We start from the raw sequence: 25,195 nt of genomic DNA, 5'->3' as shown, positions 1-25,195 counted from the left end.
TCATATAATCTCTTTGACAGTGAATGGACCACTCTAGTTGGGCCTGAATTTCCCTCTTGGGTCATAAATTGGGGCTCTTTGTTCTCAAAGAACAAGTTCACCTTCCTCTATGTGATGGGGCTTTACAATCTTGTTGAAGGCCCTTGCCATTCTTAGTTGATATTTCTTTAGATTATCTATGGCCTTCATAGGCCTTTCATCGAGAAAATTGAGTCATCATGTCTGGCCTTCACCCATTCTCCTTCAGGTAGCTGACTATCCAAAAGCACCCTTAGGGCTGGTACTAAGATTTCCACAGGTAGAACCACCTCAACCCCATATACCAAAGAAAAAGGGGTTGCCCCAGTCGAGGATCGTATAAAAGTCTGATATGCCCACAAAGCAAGTGGTAACTTATCCACCCAATCCTTGTGTGTTTTAGCCATTTTCTGTAGGAACACCTTAATGTTCTTATTAGCTACTTCTACTGTCCCATTGGTCTGTGGCATGTAAGTGGTAGAGTGATGCATTTTGATACCGAACTTCATGCAGATTTTATCGATTTTGCCCCAAAAATGGGATCCCTGATCTGATATCAACTCCTGAGGTACTCCATAACAAGAAATGATATTTTCTTGGATGAATTTTGCACCTTAGTAGATATGAGGACCGCATATGAATGAGCTTCTACCCACTTGGTGAAATAATGAATGGCTACTAAGATGAACTCATGGCCATTGGATGCTTTAGGATTGATCTTCCAAATGATGTCAATACCCAAAGTAGAGAACGACCAAGGAGAATCGAGTGAGTGCAATTCCATTGGTAGGATATGTATGATATTGGAAAATATCTGACATTTGTGGAATTTCTTGGCAAAGCTCACGCAGTCTGCTTCCATTGTGTTCCAATAGTATCCCAGCCTGAGAATCTTCTTAGCTAGAATCTTGGCATTCATATGGGGTCCACAAAGACCTTGATGAACTTCCTCCATGATTGTTGCAGCTTGCTTCTCATTCACGCACAACAATTGTATTCCATCATAAGACCTCTTATACAACAAGTCCCCTTGAAGGATAAATTGGGTGGCATATCTTCTTAGAAATTTCTTTCCTCGTTCGGTGGCTTCAATCGGGTACTTTCTTTCCCTAATAAAATCCACAATATGAGTGAACCAAGCCGACCATCTATGGTGAGAGAGTTCACTAAATTTTTATAAATGGGTCTGCTTCTTTGTTCCACTAAAAATAGTCGGACTCTAGCCATAGGGTTGCATTTTACCATGGAAGCCAAGGTTGTAAGGGAATCAGCAAACTTGTTGTCTCTCTGGAAGTATTCGAACGAGATCTTCTCAAAGTCTCCAATCACCTCTTCTAGATGTTCTTGATACGGCTTCAGCTTTACATCTCTGGTTTTCCATTTTCCTCGTGTATGAAAAATGACAATGGATGAATCTCCATACGCCTTGATCCTTTTCACCCCAATAGTCAAGGCTATTTCTAATCCCAACGCATAACCTTTATATTCAGCAATATTGTTGGTACAAGGGAAGTTGAGGCGGAATGACGAAGGCAAGTAAAGGCCATCAGGAGTGAAAAGCAATATTCCCGCACCACACCCTTTTTGATTAGCTACTCCATCAAAGAACAACTGCCATTCATTAGCTGTGTCTTCTTCCTCTATTGCTGTGATTTCTTCATCAGGAAAGGCATCATCTAGGGATCTTTCATCTTCTGTGGGGTGAGCAGCCAAATGATCAGCTATAGCTTGCCCCTTAATGGATTTTAGAGTAACAAAGGTGATGTCAAACTCTGATAGCAAAAGTAATCACTGGGCCATCCTTCTTGTTAGAGCTGGTTTCTCGAAGAGGTATTTGATTGGATCCATTCTTGAGATCAAATTCACTGGATAGGCCACCATGTAGTGCCGTAACCTTTTTGTTACCCAAATCAGTATAGCACAAGTTTTTTCCAAAGATGTGTACCGTGTCTCATATTCTAGGAACTTCTTATTGAGGTAGTATATGACATGCTCTGCCCCTTTTTCCATCTCTTTTTACACTAGCAATGAGCCCATGGAATATTCTCACACTGATAAGTACAACAGAAGTGGTTCTCCTTCCACCGGTGGTGTTAATACTGGTGGGTTCATGAGGTATCCTTTAATCTTATTAAAAGCTTGTTGGCATTGGTCATTCCATTCCGTGGGCTGATCCTTCTTCAGTAGCTTGAAGATTAGTTCATAGATCATAGTCAAATGTGCTATAAACCTGATGATATACTGAATGTGACCCAAAAACCCTCATATTTGCTTTTCAGTCCGAGGTGTGGGCATCTCCTAAATTTCCTTGATCTTGATAGGGTCGAATTCAATGCCTCTTTCACTCACCAAGAACCCTAACAATTTTTCTATCGTTGCCCCGAATACACACTTCTGAGGTTTCAACTTTAGTTGATACTTCTTGATCCTTTCAAAGAATTGCCTTAGTCCGGGAATATGCCCCTGCCGATCTTTTGACATCACTATCATGTCATCCACATAGACTTCCACATCTTTGTTCATTATGTCATGCAATAAGGTTGTGGCTGCTCTTTGATAAGTTGCCCCAATGTTCTTTAGTCCAAAAAGCATCACCTTATAACAATAGGTTCCCCATGGAGTGGTGAAGGCTGTCTTTTCACAATCCTCTGGGTGCATGCTCACTTGGTTGTATCATGAGAATCCATCCATAAATGATAACAAAGCATGCCCTGTCATGTTATCAACCAATACATCAATGTGAGGTAATGGGAAGTCATCTTTAGGGCATACCTTGTTAAGATCCCAGAAGTCTATGTACATTCGTACCTTGCCATCTTTCTTTGGCATTGGTACTATATTAGTCAACCATTGGGGGTATTTCATCACTTGTAGAAACCCCGCATTCCACTGCTTCACAACTTCTTCTCTAATCTTTTCACTCCATTCTGGCTGCATTCTTCGGAGCTTATGCTTCATGGTTTTTCCCCAGGGTAGGTCGGCAATCAATGTTGCACGATATCGGGGTCTATACTAGGCATATCCTCATACGACCAAGCAAATACTTTAGTGAATCCCTTCAGAAGACTAATCATCTGTTCTACTTCTTCGTCATCTAGGGTGGTACCAATTTTTACCTCTCGAAGGCATTGGTCGGTTCCTAAATTAATAAACCAGGTATCCTCATGGATGGGTTGGGCCTTCTTTGATTTGTATTGTTTTATTAACTCTTGATATTTATTAATATCATCATCAGAAAAAGAAGGCAAGTCATACTCGGAATCAGAAATTTTATTCATGAAAAGAGTAACAGACTCGACATACACGGACTCTGGACTTTCTTGGAGAGGGAAGTCTGACTCATAATCATAAATAGAAGAGTCTCTAACTGACTCGACTACAGACTGGATGATAGATTTGATGCTTTTATTAGTGGTATTCAGGCTGGTTGACTCGGTAGCATCAGTATACTTGAAGTTCTCCCCAATGCTAGTCCAGTTCAGGAGTGGTTCAATGGATCGATGGATGAGGAGATGTGGCAAAGGACTCCTTCTCCTTCTAAGAAAGTTGATGCTATTTCTTCAATGGGTTCTTTTAAATAGGTGCTTGCTTCTTCACAAATACTAGTTGATCAATCTCATGTTCCCTAAAGCTGAACTTTATGAGAGGTGGGGATTGGTGGAGACTACTCAACCCCCTTTCTTCAAAGTCCATATTTTTCAAGCCTATTGAGGGAGGCCATCTGGTTCCTTAGTCACATCTTTGACCACCCTCACAGATCTTTCTATTACAATTGATTCGGGCACAGTACATGCAGACCATCATTCTTTGTGCTCTTCTTTGCTTTACATATACACTTCTTCCTTTGAAAGGACGAGGCTTGACCTCATGTAACTCCTGGGCTCTTGGTTCTTGTAGGAGGGAGCAAATGTAACTTTTCAAATCAATGGGAAGCTATAAACTCCAGGTGAGCCTTATCTTCTTTTCCCATTCTCTTTTCAGGAGGACTCGAGGACTTGGTGCCTCCTTTGAGTGAATCAATGTTCTAGGGTTACTAGAGGAAGACCCACTCTTAATCAGTGTAATTTCTACTATCCTGGTGATGCAACTATCTTGATCACTTTCTTTGGTTAGAATTTGCTATTGTTCTACCTCATGAGTTACCTAGTCGAACTCATCTTGAAAGAATACTTTAAATCCTGGTTGCATCTTCGTGGCGGTTTCATGAAACCATGGTTCAACATTTTCATAAAAGGAAAAATCTTCTCCTTCCCTTACGAAGTACCTGTTAAGAGTGGGGTAGTAAGAGGCAGATATTTTCCTATTCATCCTTAGTACCTTCTGCCCTTTGTTGCCATTCTTGCTCCTTGGTCCGGGGGTTTGAGGAATGTACCCAAGACCACTCCTTCCTTTGTTAGCCACCAGAGTAGGTAATTTTGAAACACCCTAATGATACTTTCCCAACCCCATCCCTGAAAAGTATTGCATGTTGCTCATCATTTGATTCACTGGAGGGCTCCATATGGCTTCATAGTTAGTCAAAATCTTTTCATCTGGCATTTCCTTGGCAAGGGCTGCACAAGTTTCCTCTTTCAAAACCGCTAAGTTGAACTTCCTGGTCTTGTTCTTCTCCATTTTCAATGTTGGCTAAGGTGTTAACCACTTTGGGGTCTTCGGCTACTGTAATCACCTTCCCTTCATGAATGAATTTCCTTTCTGATGGAGACTAGAGGACACTGCCTTCGCATAATGTAACCAAGGCCTTCCTAAGAGCATGTTGAAAGATGTCAGTATATCAATGATCTGGAAATCAATATCAAAATTCACTGGGCCAATCATTATGGTGATGGCAAGGATGCTATGGATTTTCCTCTTGGTGTTGTCATATGCTCATATGGTTTGGTTTGATGGCCTCATCTCTTCCAGGTTGATGTCAATACTCTTTGCCAATCTCAAGGGTAGAACATTCAAAGCGGACCCATTGTCAATGAGAACCTGGAAACCACATTGTCAAGACATTCTACCGTAATGTGTAGAGCCTTATTATGTTGGGCTCCTTTGGGGAGTTCAAAGTCTGAGAACATCAATGACTATACCGTATAAGTTGCCCCTACTATGTGTGAGAGATGCATTGAATATATCTCGATTGGCACTTGTACATTGGTGAGAGACTTCAAGACTGCTTCACGGTGTGTGGGGGTGGCCATCAATAATCCCCATATTGAGATATTGGCCTGGGCCTTCTTGAGTTGGGCCAAGATTGGATTCTTCGGTTCTTTCTTCAAGCCACTGGTTCCTACCTCATTGGTCCTTGACTATTCTATGACTAGGAAGGAAGGTGTGGAGGATGATTTGGGATCATTCGGAGTCATTTATGATGCGAGTGGTGGGAACCACTGACAGTAGCCTGTCAACCATAAAAAATAGGCACTGAATCTAGGCCTAGGCTGCTTCCAGTGGCTTGTTTCCGGTGGTCAAGACAACTTGCTATCCCATAGCTGGTCTCGCACGGGTGGTTTCCCTCGGACATGCTCAAAGCTATTCGGTAAATTTATGATGCGTGTTGGAATTTAAGTGTGGGGTGTCAGGTCACTTACCGTCTGGGATCGGAAGGTATGAATCCCCTCCAGTTAGATAGGCACATGATGCACGAACATGTGGGGTCATCTCTATCCCTTCGACAATACATAGCCATGAGCCAAAACCCGATCGTACTTTCGATCTCCAATCCGAGGCCTGTCATAATAGTTTCAAATTAGATCGGATTAGGGCATGGGTGTAATATGCATAGTCGATGGCGGTTCTGAGATGAGGGATACAACCTAATGTGCTGTAGTAGCATTTTACCAGACTTAGTTTGTATTGTTAGGTGAATAATAGAATAAATGAACTTCATCATAAGAATCATGGGCTATGTGTTTAATTCCGCTATCATGCATCATATATTATTACTGTGACTATTTTTTGGATGTGCTTGACCCCACCCCTCACTAAGCGAGTTAGAAAACTCACCCCACGTATACACAGTTTTTAGTGATGATGCAAGTACAGTCGTGCCTATGGCTAGTGACTCTTTTTCCTTCGGGGCCAAGCATAGAGTAAGTGACTAATGGATGTTGAAAGCGGAGGAGCATAGCTAGGATTGTGCTTGTGACTTTTGTGCATACACGGCACCATAAGGTGTTCGACATATTTTTGATTGTTTTGATACAGGTCTGCAAATAGTATGTTTTAAATTCGATATGTATAAGTCTTGAAGGATTGTAAATAGAATAACCCGGTTATTGATATAATGTTATCATTAGATAATTTCCCCATTTTATTATGATTCTGCAACTATACTCTGATTCTGCTGCTTTTGGTTGGTTTGTGATGAGAGATTGTGAAATGTTAAGGTACTGCTATCAGAGATATTGGTAGGTTCGTAAGACAGGTACGTGTCTTATTCACACCACCGGTATTCCTAATGGTAGGTTGGGTCTACTGAAAGTGAGGTGTGACAAGATCAGGCAGCCGCATAAGTCGGGATTAGTCCATTCGTAACCCCCTACAGACAAGAGGTGTAGCACTTATGGTTATGATACCTAGTCAGCATACTACATGATGCACAACCAATCAACCAAATCACATACACAAACATGGGCACCTAATTGTGACCCATCTTACCTGTCTTACCTTTCATGTTCCTTATGCCATCCATTTCAACTTAACAGAACCATAGCATAATAAATGATGATAAATGCATATACGCATACACAAACAATTAAATGCATGAGCAACAAATAATAAACACACCAAAAGAAGTAAGTTAATGGGGCACCCCTCACCTGGACAATCTGAATCAGTTTCCAATTTTTCAGGTGCTAAACTTGTTCCCTCACAGATAATTGGAATTCCTAAAAATCAAAATTATATATATATATATATATATATATTTATTAAAATAGACTTTAAGTTCATTTATACCCTAATAGAGTCACTTTCTATTCCCCTATAAGCCCTACAGGCCCCTTCTCAGACCCACACTTTACCGTCAAAATCTAAGGGCAAAAATGGTCTCTAGAAGCATAACTGGTTGGAGACCCTGGCCCGACCAGCCGCTCGGAGATGTCTCCAACTGATCATGCCTTTTCTATAGAAAATTGATTTTGCCCTCTTCCTTGCTGGTCTTTACATCTGTTATGGTCATAATTCCATTGTTTTAGTATTATACTTTCACAACAGTGAATTAATACTCAAATTCTAATTACTTTATCAACCAACATCATTCCATTTTAATTAATTAAAATCAAATACCCCTTTTGGCAGAAATTTTCATGATTAAACCTCATATTTTCAAAATTCCAGCCACAAGAATGCAATTTAATTTTAAATTATCATGATCCAACTCCAATCTAAGGTTGCATGCATACATTTCTTCACCAATTCCACTTTGTATGTAAGAGATCAGACCTCGATTAACTTTCATGCTTAATTAAGATATTCCAAGAACAAAAATTTGGTAGAAATTTCACTTCTTCTCAAGCTCTCTTACTGTTTTAAAATTTTAGGTGAAAATCCACACATTACAACTCAAATCGGCCATGATTTTTGCCTCATTTGTACAATTATTTCATGCATTCCTCATGCATTGCATCAGTCCATCAAAATCAAAGAAATGAAATTCCATTTAGCAAGTTCTCTTGCTGAAATTTTCAGAACTTCCTTCCATACAACAGAATCGGTTCATTCCCTTTCTATTTTTTCTGAAATTCCTTCTTATTACAGGTTTACATAAGTGAGAATGGACTTACCTTGCAGCTGATTCCTAAAACAGTGATCTAAGGGTAGAAATCTCCAATCGGATTTCCCTCTCTTCTTCTTTCTTCTTTCTTCTTCTTGCTGTCCGAATTTGTGAAGGTGACAAATTGAGTTTACAAAGGTTGGTGGAGGCATTATATAGCCCCACTAACTCCCTTAGTGGCCCACTATCATAACCCCTTAGTAACCCACTAATTAAGTTATTATATAGTATATTATAACACATGTATAAGTAAACCCTTAATACTTATACTATATGATTTCTAATTTCAGATTTATACATTATACACCAATGTTAAATTACAACTTCTAATTTCATAATTTCCTTATTTGACTTATTTTAATATACTCCACTACCTTATAATATATAATATTATATATATTTAGATATATAAGTGTATATGGTACCATATTACTTGTATTATTATATTACTTATAGGTACCCAACTTTAATTATAATTTTTCATTTCATAATTTTATTATTTAACTTATTTAATCATATCAGACCCATAGGAATAGGTCCACATGTCAAATTTGCAAGAATGGGACCCATTCGGTCAAATCTGACCATTCTGTCCAGTCAACAGGCCAACCTATCATGTCCAGAACTCTCCAACCTATTGAGCCAGATTTGTTCTTCTTGAGTCTGTTTAGTCCCTTTTTATTACTAACCCTTATGAAAGGTCAATAAATACCTGTTGGCTCACTTTTCTTACTATTTCTTCCAACACTGTTGGCAGAAGGCATAAGTACTTTTTGGTGATTCTTTCCTTCTTGGCACTCTATGCTACCAGCCAAGCTAGTGTTGGCCTCTCCAGCCTGTTACTCTTGCTTGTTCACAGTCAATGTAAAGAAGTAAGATTTGGGGTGTTACAATTTTCTACTTGGGGCATTTATGTTATAGGAAAAATCCATCCTAAGGCATCCAATAAGCATGAGTTCATCCCGGTAGCAATAGATTACTTCACCAAATGGGTAGAAGCGGAGCCATATCCAATGCTTATGGCCGCCAAAGTGGCAAGATTCATCCAGGACAATATCATTTGCCGATATGGAGTACAACAGGAGTTGATATCAGATCAAGGATCCCATTTCTGGGGCAGGGCAGATAAGATTTGCACAAAATTCAGTATCAGGAGGATAGATCAACCACCTATCGACTATAGGCCAATGGAGCAGTGGAGGCGGCCAACAAAGACATAAAGGTGATCATTCAAAAGATGGTAGATGCCCACAAGGATTGGGTGGACAAGTTGACGTACGCCCTATGGACTTCCATAAGATCCTCCATGGCAACAACTCCTTTATACTTAGTTGATAGGATTGAGGCTGTGTTACGCGTAGAAATCCAAGTGTCATCGCTTAGATTGCTCCAGGATTGTGAACTACCAGAAGGAGAATGGGTAAGAACCCGGCATGGTCAGCTCAATTTCCTAGATGAGAAGCAGATGAAAGCCATGGACAACTTAAAGAAGTATCAACAAAGGGTCTCTAGGGCTTTCAACAAGCATGTGAAGCCTCGCCATATAGAGAAGGATGAATTGGTTCTTCTAGAACAGAGGGCTCCTATTCATCATCCAAGAGGGAATTTCAGGACAAACTAGAGTGGACCATTTACAGTCAAAGAGATATTACCTGGGAAGGCCATAAGACTCATGGATCTTGGCAGAGAAGAAGTACTGGGACTGGTTAATATGGGCCAACTCAGTAACCTCAAAAGGATACATAGGCAACTCGATGTATGCGAGTAAGGTCTCAATAATCTCAATAACCTCAAAAAAAAAAAAAAATAATAATAATAATAAAAAAAGTTGGCAAAGGATTCCCGAATTAATGGTTGGATTATTCAAAAGATAATCTTTGTTTCATCTCCTCAAGAATCGCCATTTGGCACTTGGTTGTTAGGTCACTTTCCTCTACCTATAACCCTTCAAATCCCTTCATGACTTCAACCTTGTCAAGAATCACGACCCGGCAACAGTTATCAAGGCTAGTTCATTTCCCACCCTTGGTAAGATAGTCTCGGTGCAGTAAAAAGGTGGTAGAAGTCTTGTTGAATCTTGGATGTGTGAGCATTATTCAAAGTTGTTCCTAACCAATTGGGATAGTTGCAAGACAAATTGGCATGGGTTCATTGGATGAAACATTGCCAAAGTGGACATTGAAGATAGGCAGAGAAGAACTGGATTTTCTACAAGCCATAGGCATGCAGGTATTTTGTAGGATTAGATGCATGAAGTTACACCACGATTTTCTATGGTAGGTACCTCAATACTAGGATACAGAGCTCCTTGTTTTCAGATTTCAAATAGTAGAGACGTGCCACTATAGAAGAGTTCAGAGCTTGTCTACTTTCTCCTCTTATGGGAAGAATATTCTGCCCCTCATTGAAGTCAAACTATTCAAAGGCAATCTAGGACTTCTTTGGATGGAGCAAGGAAGAGATGGTACATTTTATGACTTATGAAAAGGTCGACATTTTGATGGTGTCAAAAACATTCACCATATCCCTACGAAGTTCATCGCCAACATTGGGTCAATGCCTATCTTTTCTACGTGATAGCGCGGTTAATCATCTGCACATTGTGAGGTTAGCGGCCGGAGAATGATGAGATGTCTCTCTTCCCCTGGGGGGAAAAAGGACGTGCATCCATTCCGTCCTCTCTCCTCTCCTTCTCTTTCATGAGGGAGAGGTGTGCCATGTGTGCTTTGTTTATGGGCCCCACATTGCCGTATCGCCGGTCGGAGATACATGGAGGCCTATTTAGCAAGAGTGTAAAGTTCGTCATTCTTGACAGGGGTTTGATGATTGTCTAATACGAGGATTGGGATCATACAAAAGGGTTTAGAGTCACCACCTAGGATTATGGGCCTAAGACCTAGGGGTGGGCCCAATTCTGGAGAAAAGGGCCTGAAAGTTAGTCTGGTCCAAAGAATTAGGGTAAGTGTTAGGTTATAAAATTGGGAAGGTGTTAGACTCCCAATCTACCCATTTCGACCGGTCTTCCTGCTAGATGCTTAAGAACGAACATTTTCCATAATTATTCCTATTCCACATGTATGGCTAAGTTATCACACATATATATATTGACTGAATTTAAATGACTATGTACTCTAAAACAAAGTCTATATAAAGTCTACATGATGACAATTCGGTTAAGAAACTATACCTGAACTTAACCCCTGTTTCGGGTCAAGAGGGGTTGGCCCCTGATTAGTACCGATTCAGACTGTCTTTCAAATTCTCTTGGCTCAGGGGAAGATGGTCTTGACCTCCAACTTCATTTCTCGAGAGATTTTGATTGTGATGATATTTGGGCAGAGTTCCGGCTAGGAACGGTTACTTTCGGATTTGGATTTGGACAGAGGTTTGGCTAGGGAAGGTTGTTTCTAGATTTGGAATCAGATAGGGCTTAGGTTAGGGAAGGCTATTTCATGGATTCGGATGAGGTGGTACTTTGACAGAGCTTCCACTAGGGATAGGCTATGGGAGGGCTAGGCTGAGGATGCTCTTCGAAAGAGCTTCAGCTGGAGATAAGTTAAGGGAGGGATAGGCTAAGGTGGCACTTCGATAGAGCTTCTGCTAGGAATTGCTATTTTTGGAATGAAATGGATTGAAGATCCCCAAAGCTCCAAAGAACACTTGGAAGATCCGAGCAGAACTCCGGATCTTGACAAAGATCTCTTCGAAGACCCAAAGAACCTCAAGGGGGGAGGGATTTATACTTCTGGTAAAGATCAAGAATACTCAAAGGGGGGAGCCTAAAAACATGCTATCTTTGGAAAAAATGGATTGAACTAAAAACTTGGATTAAAGATCTTCAAAGTCCCGAAGAACACTTCGAAGATCTGAACCAAATTTTGGATCTTGACAGAGATCGCTCCGATGACCCAAAGAAACTCAAAGGGGGAGGGGAGGTGGAGAGAGGGCAGAGCTTCACTTCCTGAGGGTGGTTGTGGGGTTGTGATCATGGTGTGTACAATCCAAAGGAGGGGGTATTTATAGGATTTTCGGACCAATTGGGAGGAGAGAGAATTTCTTCACCAATGGGGGCACAAAGTGGTTTTTTGGACTAATGGGAGAAGAGAGAATTTCTTAAGCCAATGGGGGAAAAGGTAATTTTTTTGGGCCAATAGGGTAAAAAGATTCCTTTTCTTGGCCAATGGGAGGTTACGGTGTAAGGTACGCTAACGGGGTAGCGTAAAATGCATAAGCGGGTGAAGAGAAAATCTCTTCACCCACCGGGCCATTGGAATGCAAATTCCGTCCATTGATAGCGGCACACAAGGTTGGAAAGGGTGCACGGGGCATGATAGGCATGGATGCACAGGGCTGGCAGGCAACATGCATGGGTGTGCAGGCAATGGTGCATGGGTGTGCGGGCAGGGTGCCAAGTATGCATGTAGGGGGCATAGAGGCATGCACGCGGGGGTGCTAGGCATACACATGGGGGTGCACAGGCATGCACACGGGGGAGCTAGGTATGCATGCGGGGGCACCGTGCATACACACAAGGGCACACAGGCATGCATGCGGGGGTGAACAGGCCTACACCTGGGGGCGCCAGGCATGCACGCGGGGGTTCAAGGCATGGGTGGCAGAGGTGCAGGCGAGTGTGGGAGACATGCGCGTGGAAAAGATATAATTTTCTAGGGAAGATTATGGAAGATCTGATTGTCCGATTTTGACTTACCATATATCGTCAGAATCATATTTCTGAATACTATCCATCTTTATGGTCATCTTCACTAGATTCCTCTATATATAAAATGTCAAAATTGGACCCTCTTTTCTTCCGCATGGGGTTTTCGGGGTTTTTTAGGTAGGGGAAGTTTCCAAGGGAATTTGGGGTATTTTGGTAGGTGGGGAATTTTGGGGTTTCTAGCAAGTTGGCCAGCATGCATGGCATGTGCACAAAAAAATGTGATTTTCCAGGGATGATTGCGAGAGATCCGACTGTTCGATTTTGACATACTATATATCATCAGAATCATATTTCCAAGTACTATCCATCCATATGGTCATCTTGACCGGATTCCTTCATATATAAAAATTCAAAATTGGACCATCTTTTCTCCTGTGTGGGGTTTTTGGGGTTTTCATGTAGGGGATGTTTTCGGGTTTTCTTAGTCAATCATCACCTCTGTTGATCGGATGCCAGAAGTCGCATTCAATAGCCTCATTTCATTATAATTGGGGGAGAGTGACAAAATTGGGTGTGTATAGAATGCCCCTCTTTGGCCGAGGCCTATGCTAACAGCCAAAAGGGAAAGAAAAGAATTACCACATTTTCTCACTCGGAGCATGTATTACCGTCATTTTTCTCATTAATAATGGAGTTAAAAATGCAACCGGTATGTCACACCCCACTCGCACAGAACCGAGCTGGTGACCGAGTTAACTCTGATTAACTCACAAACCTGTCAGGATCAACAATGCAGTAACTGCAGTACAACATACATCTACTAAACTAAGATCAGACCTGTATTTTTAGTGGAAGACCTGTTCATAATAATTCGTGTAATTGTTTCCCAAATACTTGATACCCAAATTGAGTTATAAAAGTTATATACAATTGGGCCCGAAGGCATGATATATACACAAAAATATAACAATTTAAGCATCAAGTAGTCCAAAAGGGAGTACATTAAAAGAATAAAAAAGAATCACTCTGGAGTCACTGTTGCCATGCAGCACAATCCTCACACATGCAATCGGCACTGTGCATGAACCCATCAGGGACCCACTAGTCCTCAGAGGGAAACTCCACAGTAGGGCCCGGCTCCTGATCTTCAGGTGGTTAACCTGTAAAATCACCTAAAAAGAGTTGTGCATATGGGATGAGCACACTAGCCAGTAAGTGGAAAGGAAGACCACACAAGCAGTCGCAATACAAATGCACCTATATGTATGCAATTCATTTTTAATCCTATTCATTTAACAACATTACTAGGTCACAGGCTATATGCTACTCACAACCACAGTACGCGTATGCCCCGGGTACGAGCCACGAACCCCATCCCACGACACGCCCATAGGGTTGTGAGAGAAGGCCCACCATTGGTACCAGAATTTAAAATGCAAGCTGACTCCCGACAAATTTAAATGACAGAAAGTAAATGGGTGACTCCACTTGAAATAAAAGTAGTATGATCGACCCTCTGAATATACCACCGGGGTTACCGACTGTCCTAGTGATAAGTTGTGCATACTTTTAACTACTGAAGGAGTTCGACAACTGCAACCCGATGCTTCCCCCCAATGGTCCTCCAACACATAAACCCCTATTGGGAAGGGTCGTAGCACAAAGGGGTAAATCAAATCCTAGCTGCATGCCTCAATATGAGTATAGTATGATTACACGATGGCACCGTGTCCCATTCCAAGAGCCACCATGCACTCATTTCTAAGCTGCCTACGGAATCTAATCTAGCATGCATATCATGTCCAAATGAAATTCCTCCATCACATATATCAAGACATAAAGAATATTCATCATAAAGCAAACCATAGCATGTTATGTAAATGCACATACAATGTGTGATATGGCATACATGATGACTAGTCTACACACAAGTGACATGATGATATGACTAAAATAAGACATGTAAAGTGATGCATAAATATTCTAAAATTAAATCAAAGTCCACTCCCCACTACTTATATAAGTACATGATGCTTGCACCCGATACTTAGAAGATCCGATGTGTGGGTACGCGTATAATGAGTGTAACCTATCATAAACATAATGATTTATCATCTCACTATTTTGGGATCAAAATCATCATGTTCAAATACTAAAATCGGTTTAGAATCATAAATGGGGGTTACCCATCAAATTTGGACCCATTCTGGGTATTCTGGAAAGACAGGTGGGCATAAGTCAAAGATAGGCAGACCTTGGAGCCCACCGGTCTTATACCCACCGGTTACACCAGAGGCTCAAAAATTGAGTTCAGGGAACTCAGGTGGGCCAGAGACCCAAAGACAAGTGGGTCTAGAACACCCCCAGTCTTGAAACGAAATTCTTCTATCATCTTCCCTATCTTCTCTTCTACTTGGGGAACTTGTTTGGGGTCAATCCGGCTACTCAAATCACTCATCTAAGGTCCAATCATGTATCTTCAACCTAGATCTAAGATTAAATCAAAAGAAAAAGGGAGATTTTTACCTCTTTCTCACAAACACCAATGAAACCCTAAATTTCACTTTGTTAGCTCAAGAACTTTCAAATACTCTAGATCTTCACTAACACTTCTTCCAAATCCTTCAAAATCATTGTACACACCTTCTATTACACTTTCAAATACACCAGTGCACATATTACACTTGGTACCCATTCGGTTATGTCAGGCCAACCCGAGTTCAATGTCACTCTTGCTACCATGTTCCATGTAGTACTTGCATCGGTTATCTCTGATTCAACCCCTATATGATCAAACCAAGCCAATACGGGTAATTAGACTGGGTTTAGAAAGTAGGGTATCACAAGGTAATATCTCTTAACTACTTTAAAGTTGAGGAATTACCTGGGCCGTTGATGGCAGGAAGAAATTTGAGCCCTTTCAATCCTATTAGAAGAGGTTGAACTAGCATTTTGTAGAGAATTGAGCCCTCCCTATAGAAAATGTTAGTATATGAAAAATGTTCTTCCTAGGCTAGACTTCCATCCGCTAGTCCTAGGGATTAATCTATCATTTATAGAGATTTGAGCCCTCCCTACAGAAGATGTTAGTATATGATTTTTGGTTTTTCTTTAGCTGGGCTTCACATATGCCAGTTCAGGGAATTTGGTCTCCAGGCAGGTTCTTTTGAACTGGTCTGGACTATCCGGTCTTCCAGGCCTATTCTTTCAAACTGGTCTGGGCTATCTGGTCTTCTAGGCAGGTTCATTCGAACCGATCTGGGCTATCTAGTTTTTCAGGCGAGTTCTTTCGAACCGGGGCTGAGCTATCTGGTCTTCCAGATGGGTTCTTTCAAATAGGGTTGGGCTATCTCGTCTTCCAGGCGGGTTCTTTCAAATCAATTTAGGCTATCTAGTCTTCCATGCGGACTCTTTCGAACCAGGTTAGGCTATCTGGTCTTTCAAGCAGGTTCTTTTGAACTGGTCTGGGCTACCTGGTCTTCCAGGTGGGTTCTTTCAAATTGGTCTGGTCTTCCAGGTGGGTTCTTTCGAACCGATCTGGGCTATCTAGTACTGTCAATTATAGGAAAGAAATTCGTTGCTCTTTCAACCCTGTAAAAGACATTAATAATTGATTCTTGATTTTTGACCTTTGATTCTTTGATTCTTCTTTGGATTTTTAATCTTTTGGAATTTTGAATTGAAATCTTGAATTTTGACCTTTGAAATAAAATCTTGAATTTGGACTTTTGAATTGGAATCTCGATTTGCTCTTGATTTGGATTTGATTTGAATTTTGCTTTTCACATGAATTTTACTTTCCATTTGAATTTGATCTTCACCTTTCACATGAATGTTTTGTAAATTTTACCTACCACATGAAATTTGATTTAGGTTTTGTATTTGGTGGTAAAATTTTTGGACTATACCTTGGAATTGGAAAAAAAAAATTTCTTTGGAATTTTGATCTTTGATTCTTAACCTTTGATTTTTGGGTTTTGATTTTGAACCTTTTAGTTTGATTTTGGATTTTGATTTTTGCATCTTGATTTGAATTTTGGATTTTGATTCTTGATTTAAAATTTTTTCTTTTTAATTTTTTGATTTTTTTGAATTTTAATTTGATTTTTTTTATTTTGTATTAAGGGTGGGGATTTTCATAGATTTTTTTTTTTTTTTGTCTTTCATTTTATTTTATTATTACTCCTTTCTTTGACCATCTTTTGTGCTTCCCAGGATGGGTGGGTTACTTCTTTGAGGGAACAAAATGCTGACCAGGCCGCCCAGATTGAGGAACTCATAGCATAGCTGGCGAGTTCGTGGTCAGCACATGATACTGTTACGTTTAGTAACTTGATGACTTCTGTAAGTAGGTCCGAGTATGGCACAGATGAGGATGGTGATCCCTAGAGATCTGTTCCTGTTGTTCCTACAAAACACAAATGTTGCTTTTTTTTTTTTCTTTTTCCCTCATGTTCATTTTTTTTTTTAACCTTTTGTTTTTATCTTTTGTATGGCCAGACTTGGCTCTTTATTTTGGAATGAAAACTTATGTTTTTTTTTTTTTTTTTTTTAAGAGTTCAGGAGTTTAAATTTTAAGGCATGATTAATTCCACAACTCAAGTCTTCATTAGAATAACTGGAATGACGCTAAAATCCAAACATCACCTCCTTCTATTACCAAGTGAATTACATGGGAGGGAAACAACTTTCCTACTATAGACAAGATAGGTAAGTAACAAGGTGGGGCTATAACTCTTGGGGTGGGTGGAAGTTCACTAACTCCTCTGGGTCCATCACCTCGATCTTATATTGTTGACTAATGTACATAGGAAAATAAAAGGACATGTGAGTCAATCCCATCAACATGACGTAGTTGTAGCTAGGGGTCTTCATTAGAAAATCTTCTTGTGGCTTTTCTGGGCATTTCCATGCATTGTCCTTTGTAGTTCTTCTTTGTAGGTACTCTTTCCAATTATCAATGAGTTTGAATTCCGGGGCTTCCCTCCTTTCTTGGTAACTAAGAGCCATGAGTTGACCCCCATTTGATGGCTTGTTCAGCTTCAACTTATCAAGTAGCTAGTCAAAAAATGGCGGGGCTTCCTCAATAATGATCGAGTCCAAACCTATGGCTATGGCTCATGTCATCAAATCCTTTGAATGTCTCTATAAGGACCGTGGGAATGATATCTCTTCCTTTCTTCAATTGCTTTATCACTTCTATCAAAACAGTTGGTGCACCATGTCTTGGAGTTCGGAGAACATAGCGAGCTATCATGCATAGTAGATAAGCATCTTGTGACGTTTGCTGATGGATTCCTCCCAGTGGTAGATATTGAATGAAGCTCCTAGCCACCTTAAGAATTTCAATCTTTCCATATATAATGAATAGCTTCATTTCCTTTTTTTCCCATCCAAAGAAGTCTTGAATCTTTTCTGAATGATCTTTCTTCAAATATGGCTGAATCAACTTGCCCTTAAGTGGAGATAGCATATAAACTCAGAATTCCTTGAGAGATGGACAGATCTCCACCAATCCAAACCAAAATATATGAAGATTGGCATCCCAATGCTGAGGCATCTGTCGGAGTGTATGGTGATGTAGCTCAATACACCCAATTTGGCTGAGCATTGACATATTCATGGATTCTAGCAATCCTGGTGGCCACTATGCTTATGTCAAAGGTCCATTTCCTCAATGTCTCATCCAAGGAGCTCATGACTTATCCTACAGTTATCACAAGCAAAGAGAAGATGTGTTAATTTTTCAAGGCATTACTCATTAACTAGTGACACAACCAAACCTTTTCCACTGTTGCATCAAGTTCACCTTTTTTCTTTTGACCAATCAAGGATGGAGAATAAACTGACCTTGATAAATTGGTGCCGGGTGGAGACTTTTTGGAGGATAGAATCCTGGATAGGAATTTGACAGACCATAGGTGAATGCCAGATACCTAATGGCTTCGCATGCCAAATGGCGATTCTTGGGGGATAGAATTCTGGATAAGAATTGATGGACCAATAGGCGAATGATAGATACCTAATGGCCTTGCATGCCACATAACGATTCTTGGGAGACACAAACTATGACGATCTTTAAAGATACCTTGATTATTAATTTAGGAACCAATTTATTACCTTGAGGTTGTTGAGACCGTACTTCCATATGTCAAGTTGCCTACGTATCCCTTGAGAGGAATTAGGTCTGATGTAATTTGGGCTATTCACCCTTTGTGGTCTATGAGTTTCACAGCCTTGCCTAGTAGAATCTCTTTGACAGTGAAGGGGCCACTCCAGTTGAGCTTGAATTTCCCTTTTGGGTTATGAATTGGGGCTCTTTGTTCTTAAAGAACAAGTTTACCCTCTTCTATGTGATGAGGCCTCACATTCTTGTTGAAGGCCCTTGTCATTCTTAGTTGATATTTCTTCAGATTATCCATGGCCTTCATACACCTTTCATCGAGAAAGTTGAGCTCATTGTGTTTGACCTTCACCCATTCTCCTTTAGGTAATTGACTGTCAAGAAGCACCCTTACGGATGGTACTAGGATTTCCACAGGTAGAACTGCCTCAACCCTGTATACCAAAGAAAAAAGGATTGCCCCTGTCGAGGATCGTACAGAAGTCCGATATGCCCATAAAGCAAGTGGTAACTTGTCTGCCCAATCCTTGTGTGTTTCAGCCATTTTCTGTAGGATCACCTTATTGTTCTTGTTAACTTCTTCTACTGTCCCATTGGTCTATAGCCTATAAGTGGTAGAGAAATACCTTTTGATACCAAACTTTGTGAAGATTTTGTTGGTTTTTTCCTAGAAATAGGATCCCTGATCTTATATCAATTCTTGAGGCACTCTATATCAGCAAATGATGTTTTCTTGGATGAGTTTTACTACCTTAGAAGATGTGAGTACTGCATAAGATTGAACTTCTACCCTCTTGGTGAAATAATCAATGGCTACCAAGATGAACTCGTGACAACTGGATGCTTTGGGGTTGATCTTCCCAATGATATCGATGCCCCAAGTGGAGAAAGGCCAAGAAGTACTGAGCGAATGCAACTCTGTTGGGGAGATATGTATGATATTGGCAAATATTTGACATTTGTGGCATTTTTTGACAAAGTCCACACAATCTACTTCCATTGTATTCCAATAGTATCTCAACCCGAGGATCTTCTTGGCTAGCATCTTGGCATTCATATGGGGTCCACATAGGCCTTGATGAATTTCTTCTATGATGGTTGTAGCTTGTTCTTCATCCACACACAACAACTATATTCTATTATAGGACCACTTATATTGCAAGTCCTCTTAAAGAATAAATTGGGTGGCATATCTCCTTAGAAATTTCTTTTCTCTTTCAGTGGCTTCAATCGAGTACTTCCTTTTTCTGATGAAATCCACTATGTGAGCAACCCAAGACCGACCATCCACAGTGAGAGAGTTCATCGAATTTTAATAAATGGGTCTGCTTCTTTGTTCTATCAAGAATGGTCAGACCCTAGCCATAGGGTTGCATTCTACCATGGATGCCAAGGTTGGGAGAGCATCAACAAACCTATTGTTATCTCTTTAGAAGTATTCGAATGAGATCTTCTCAAAGTGTTCAATTACCTTTTCCAGATGTTCTTGGTACGGCTTCAGCTTTTCATCTCTGGTCTTCCACTTTCCTTGTGTTTGACAAATGACAATGGATGAATCTCCATACACTTTAATCCTTTTTACTCCAATAGTCAGGGCTATTTCTAGTCCCAATGCACAAGCTTCATATTCAGCAATATTGTTGGTACAGGGAAAGTCGAGGTGGAATAACAAAGGCAAGTAAAGGCCATCAGGAGTGACAAGCAATATTCCCTCACCACACCCTTTTTGATTAGCTGCCCCATCAAAGAACAACTACCATTCATTAGATATATCTTCTTCCTTTATTGCTATAATTCTTTCATCAGGAAATGCATCGTCCAAGGCTCTTCCGTCTTCAGTGGGGTGGGCAGCTAAATGATCAGCTATAACTTACCCCTTGATGGATTTCTGAGTAACATAGGTGATGTCAAACTCGGATAGAAAGAGTAGCCATCAGGCCATCCTTCCTGTCAGGGGTGATTTCTCAAAGAGGTACTTGATTGGATCCATCCTTGAGATCAAATGCACTGGATAAGCTACCATGTAGTGTCACTGCCTTTTCATTGCCTAAATCAATGCAGTACAAGTTTTTTCCAAAGATATGTACCGCGTCTCATACTTTAGGAACTATATGGCATGTTCTGTCCCTTTTCCTACATCTTCTTGTGCTAGCAATGAGCCTATGGAATATTCTTCTACTGATAAGTACAACAGGAGTGGTTCTCCTTCCACTAGAGGTACTAATACTGGTGGGTTCATGAGGTATCCTTTGATCTTATCAAAAGCTTGTTGGCATTAGTCATTCCATTCTGTGGGCTGATCTTTCATCAGCAGCTTGAAAATTGGTTCACAGATTGTAGTTAACTGAGCTATAAATCTGCTAATATACTGGATGTGACCTTAAAATCCTCATATTTGCTTCTCAATCTGAGGTGTGGGCATCTCCTGAATTGCCTTGATCTTGATAGGGTCGACTTCAATGCCTCTTTCACTCACCAAGAAACCTAACAAATTTCCTGCTATTGCCCTGAAGACACACTTCTGAGGATTCGACTTTAGCTCATACTTCTTGATTCTTTTAAAGAATTGCCTTAGCGTGGGAATATGCCCCTGTCAATCTTTTGACTTTACTATCATGTCATCCACATAGACTTCCACATCTTTGTTCATCATGTCATGCAATATGGCTGTAACTGCTCTCTGATAAGTTTCCCTGGCGTTCTTCAGTCCAAAAGGCATCACCTTGTAACAATAGGTTCCCCATGGAGTGGTGAAGGCTATCTTCTCACAATCTTCTGGATGCATGCTTATTTGGTTCTAGCTTGAGAATCCATCCATAAATGATAACAAGGTATGTCTCGCTGTGTTGTCCACCAATACATCAATGTGGGGTAATGGGAAGTCATCTTTAGGGCTTACCTTGTTAAGATACCGAAAGTCCACACACATTCATACCTTACCATCTTTCTTCGACACTGGTACAATGTTGGCCAACCATTGGGGGTATTTTACCACTTGTAGAAATCCTGCATTCCACTGCTTTACAACTTCTTCTCTGATCTTCTCACTCCATTATGGATGCATTCTTTGGAGCTTCTGCTTTACTAATTTTACCTCAGGATAGGTCAACAATCAATGTTACACAATGTCGGGATTGATACCAGGCATATCCTCATAAGACCAAGCAAAGACCTCATCAAATTCCTAGATTAATAACCCAAGTATCCTCATAGATAGGTTGGGCTTTCTTTGGTTTGCATTATTTTATTAATTCTTGATATTTATTAAGATCATCATCAGAAAAAGGAGGCAAGTCATACTCAGAATCAGGAATTTCATTCATGAAAGAAGGAGTAACAGACTTGATATGCACAGACTCTGGACTCGCCTCGAGAGGGGAGGCCAACACGAAATCATAACAACAGACTCAATACTGACTTGAAAATTAACTCGATGGTGGACTTGACATGACTTAAAGCTTTTATTAGTGGTATACAAGTTGGTTGACTTGGTAGCATGAGTAAACTTGAAGTCTTCTCCAATGCTAGTCCAATTCAGGAGTGGTTCGTTGGCTCGATGGATGAGGAGACGTGGAAAAGGGCCTTCTTCGCCTTCTGAGAAAGTTACTGCTATTTCTTCAATGGTGCAATGGTTCTTCTGGATATGTGCCTACTTCTTTACAAATACCAGCTGATCAACCTCATGCTCTTAGAAGTCAAACTTTCTAAGGGGTAAGGATTAGTGAAGGCTGCTTAATCTTCTTTCTATAAAATCCAACTTTTCAAGCCTACTGATTGAGGCCATCTTGGGGCCTCGGTCACATCTCTGACCACCATTACGGGTCTTTCTGTTGTAGTTGATTCAGGCATAGTGCATGCTGACCATCATTCTTTGTGTTCTTCTTTGCTTTGCATATATGCTCCTGCCTCCGAAAGGCCTGGGCTTGAGCTTATGTAGCTCCTGATATCTTGGTTTTTGCAAAAAAAATAGGTGTGGTTCTTCAGATCGATGGGAAATTACAAACTCTAGATGAGTCTTATCTCCTTTTCCCATTCTCTCTTTAGGAGTATCCAGGGGCTTGGGGCCTCCTTTGACTGGATCATTATTGTGGGGTTGTTAGAGGAGAACTCATCTGCAATCAGTGCTACATCCACTATTCTAGTGATGTAACTGTCCTGTTCTCTTTCCTTGATGTGTAACTGTTCCAGCTCAATTTTTGTTGGAGCCTCCTCTTGAGGTGTGTTTGACTGAATCAAAGCCATAGGGTCATTCTCTTGACTTTCCCCCATAACATTTACTGATTTTATTGATAAAGTTATTTCTAGAGATTCTCGCAATGTAAGTATATCCTTCCAGTTGTACCCGCCAATCCATTCTTCTTTTGGATTTGATGGATTGTCTACCGACCCCCTGGGAATGGGAATGATATAAGGATGATGAAAGATATGAGGTGGGGTGATATGAAGGAGATGTGATGTAGGAGATAGGGTATTCTGATGAAGATAGTGGACGATAGGGTGATAAAGGGGTTCCTGCTCTTTGATGGTATGGTGAGAGGGAAGACAATGGCAAAGGTGGATGGTATGAGATGGTGGATTCCTCTTCTAAGGTTAGGGAAGGTGGGCATCTGATCCTCATCTTCTGACTCTTCTCTTGATGGCTCTCTTTCCTAGGGGTTCTTGACCTTTGTCCTATCTCTCATGACATTTAAGTGATCTCTTCGAGCCCGTGGCTTGATGAGTTGATTAGGGTCACTTTTTGCTGATTCTTCCTCCAATACACTAACTTTTGCATGATTAGGGAATGGGTTGGTAATACCATTGGGAGGATATTTGGCCTTGACTTCAATAGCCCCTTTGTCTATCAAATCTTGAACTGCATGCTGTAAAGCTAGGCATCTTTTAGTAGTATGTCCCTTCTGAGCATGGTAAGCACAATACTCACAATCTTTGTACCAAGGCGGAGGAGGGTTGCTGATTACTCTTGGGGCCACTATCCCTAGCAAATCTTGTTTCTTTAGCTTCTCATATACTACTGTCACTCACATTCCCAAATCAGAAAACTATCTTCTTAGGCGAGGAACTTTCTGAGAAGGAACATTTGGTCGTATTACAAACGACCGTGAAGGTGAAGTGGTCGCAGATGATATTGACTGTTGGATTGCACCCATCATATTTGTTTTAGGATTCTTATCTAGCCTACCCTTGGCATTCTTCCTCATGTCTTTATATTGTGCATCCCTTTGGATCTTGTTCTCAACACATGTCCCCATGGCTATTAGAGCATCAAAAGTTTGTAGATGTTGATAGTAGAGAACATCATAATAAGGCTTTGACAAGTTCTCAATCAACATTTCTACTTGCTCTGCTTCAGAAGGTCATTCTACCATCTTGGCAGCCTTGTTCCTAAACCTCACTACAAAAGTAGAAAGACCCTCCCTAGGTTGTTGTCTCAAGGTCTCAAGGTCTCAAGCTCTCGACGTTCCACAACTACTTCGGTGTTGTGGGGTTATTGTTTAGTGAAGGCTTTCATTGCTGCCACCCAATTCAGTGTCTGTGTGGATTCCAACTGCATGAGCCACCTTAGTTCCGGTCCTGATAATGTTGACATGAATACCTGCCTCATCTAATTGTCAGCGATTTGTTATATCTTCATGATACTGAGGAATACCTCCAAACGAGCCTTAGGATCCCCTGACCGTCAAATATATCGGTTTGACACTTGAACTTTTTAGGGATTCTTGCCCCAGAAAAGAAGCTCATCTCATCAAAATCTGCTGTATGACTCTTCTGACTTTTCCTAGCTCAGATCATATCCTCAAGCTTCTCCAATTATTCTCTCATTTTCCTTTCCCTCTCTGTCTCTGGAGGCTCCTTTTGAATATGTGCCACAAATTCCTCTTCTTCATCATTAATTATAGTCGGAGGGGGATCCCTGGTGGAAGTCCCTTGATGACTTGTAGGCCTACTTGGTTCTGGCTATGCTGGAGGAGTTGTGTTAGCCCCAAGATCGGTCCTGGGTAGGTTCTGTAACAAGTGCAACACTTGAGCTAATCCATTCTTGACTTCAGCAACTTCAGCTTGCAATGTCTCTACTGGGTGGACCCACACTTGTTCCGGTGTTTTCATGTTGGGTGGATCTATTTGAACTGGGTTGTAATCACTTGGTGGCAGACAATCTCGGAGAGACGATGGAGGTGATACTAGACTTAAGTGAGTCAACCGGTTACCCTGACATATCCAAATGGACCACGGAGAATACTTGAGGTGTGGAATTGTGCCTGAACAAAAAGTGGTTTATTTTAGGATTCTTAAATTCCCAACCCCTTGTTCACACATTCACGAGATTAACAACTAATGATCCATCCAAAGTTGGTCCGCTTTATTATAGGGAGTGGATAGGCTTTTGATGCCCCTAGTCCACTCAATTCCATAAGTGGGAGATACACACAAATGGCTTGACCAGAACATCCCTATCAATACATTCTTTGCCAATAAAGTCATGCTTTCCTTAATCTTATCCCAGTAGGTGACCTTCCTCCTAGTTTCTTTGGGTCTCTTGGATAATTCAGCATCTTGCAGGGCTTGGACAAAAGTTAGCCTAGATCGCATGTGCCAAATCATCCAAATTTAATTTCTAAGGAGGAAG

Source organism: Macadamia integrifolia, chromosome 8 (assembly GCF_013358625.1).
Source record: "Macadamia integrifolia cultivar HAES 741 chromosome 8, SCU_Mint_v3, whole genome shotgun sequence".
Lineage (NCBI taxonomy): Eukaryota > Viridiplantae > Streptophyta > Magnoliopsida > Proteales > Proteaceae > Macadamia > Macadamia integrifolia.
The sequence above is the reverse complement of the archived record's forward strand: the minus strand, read 5'-3'. Positions refer to the sequence as shown.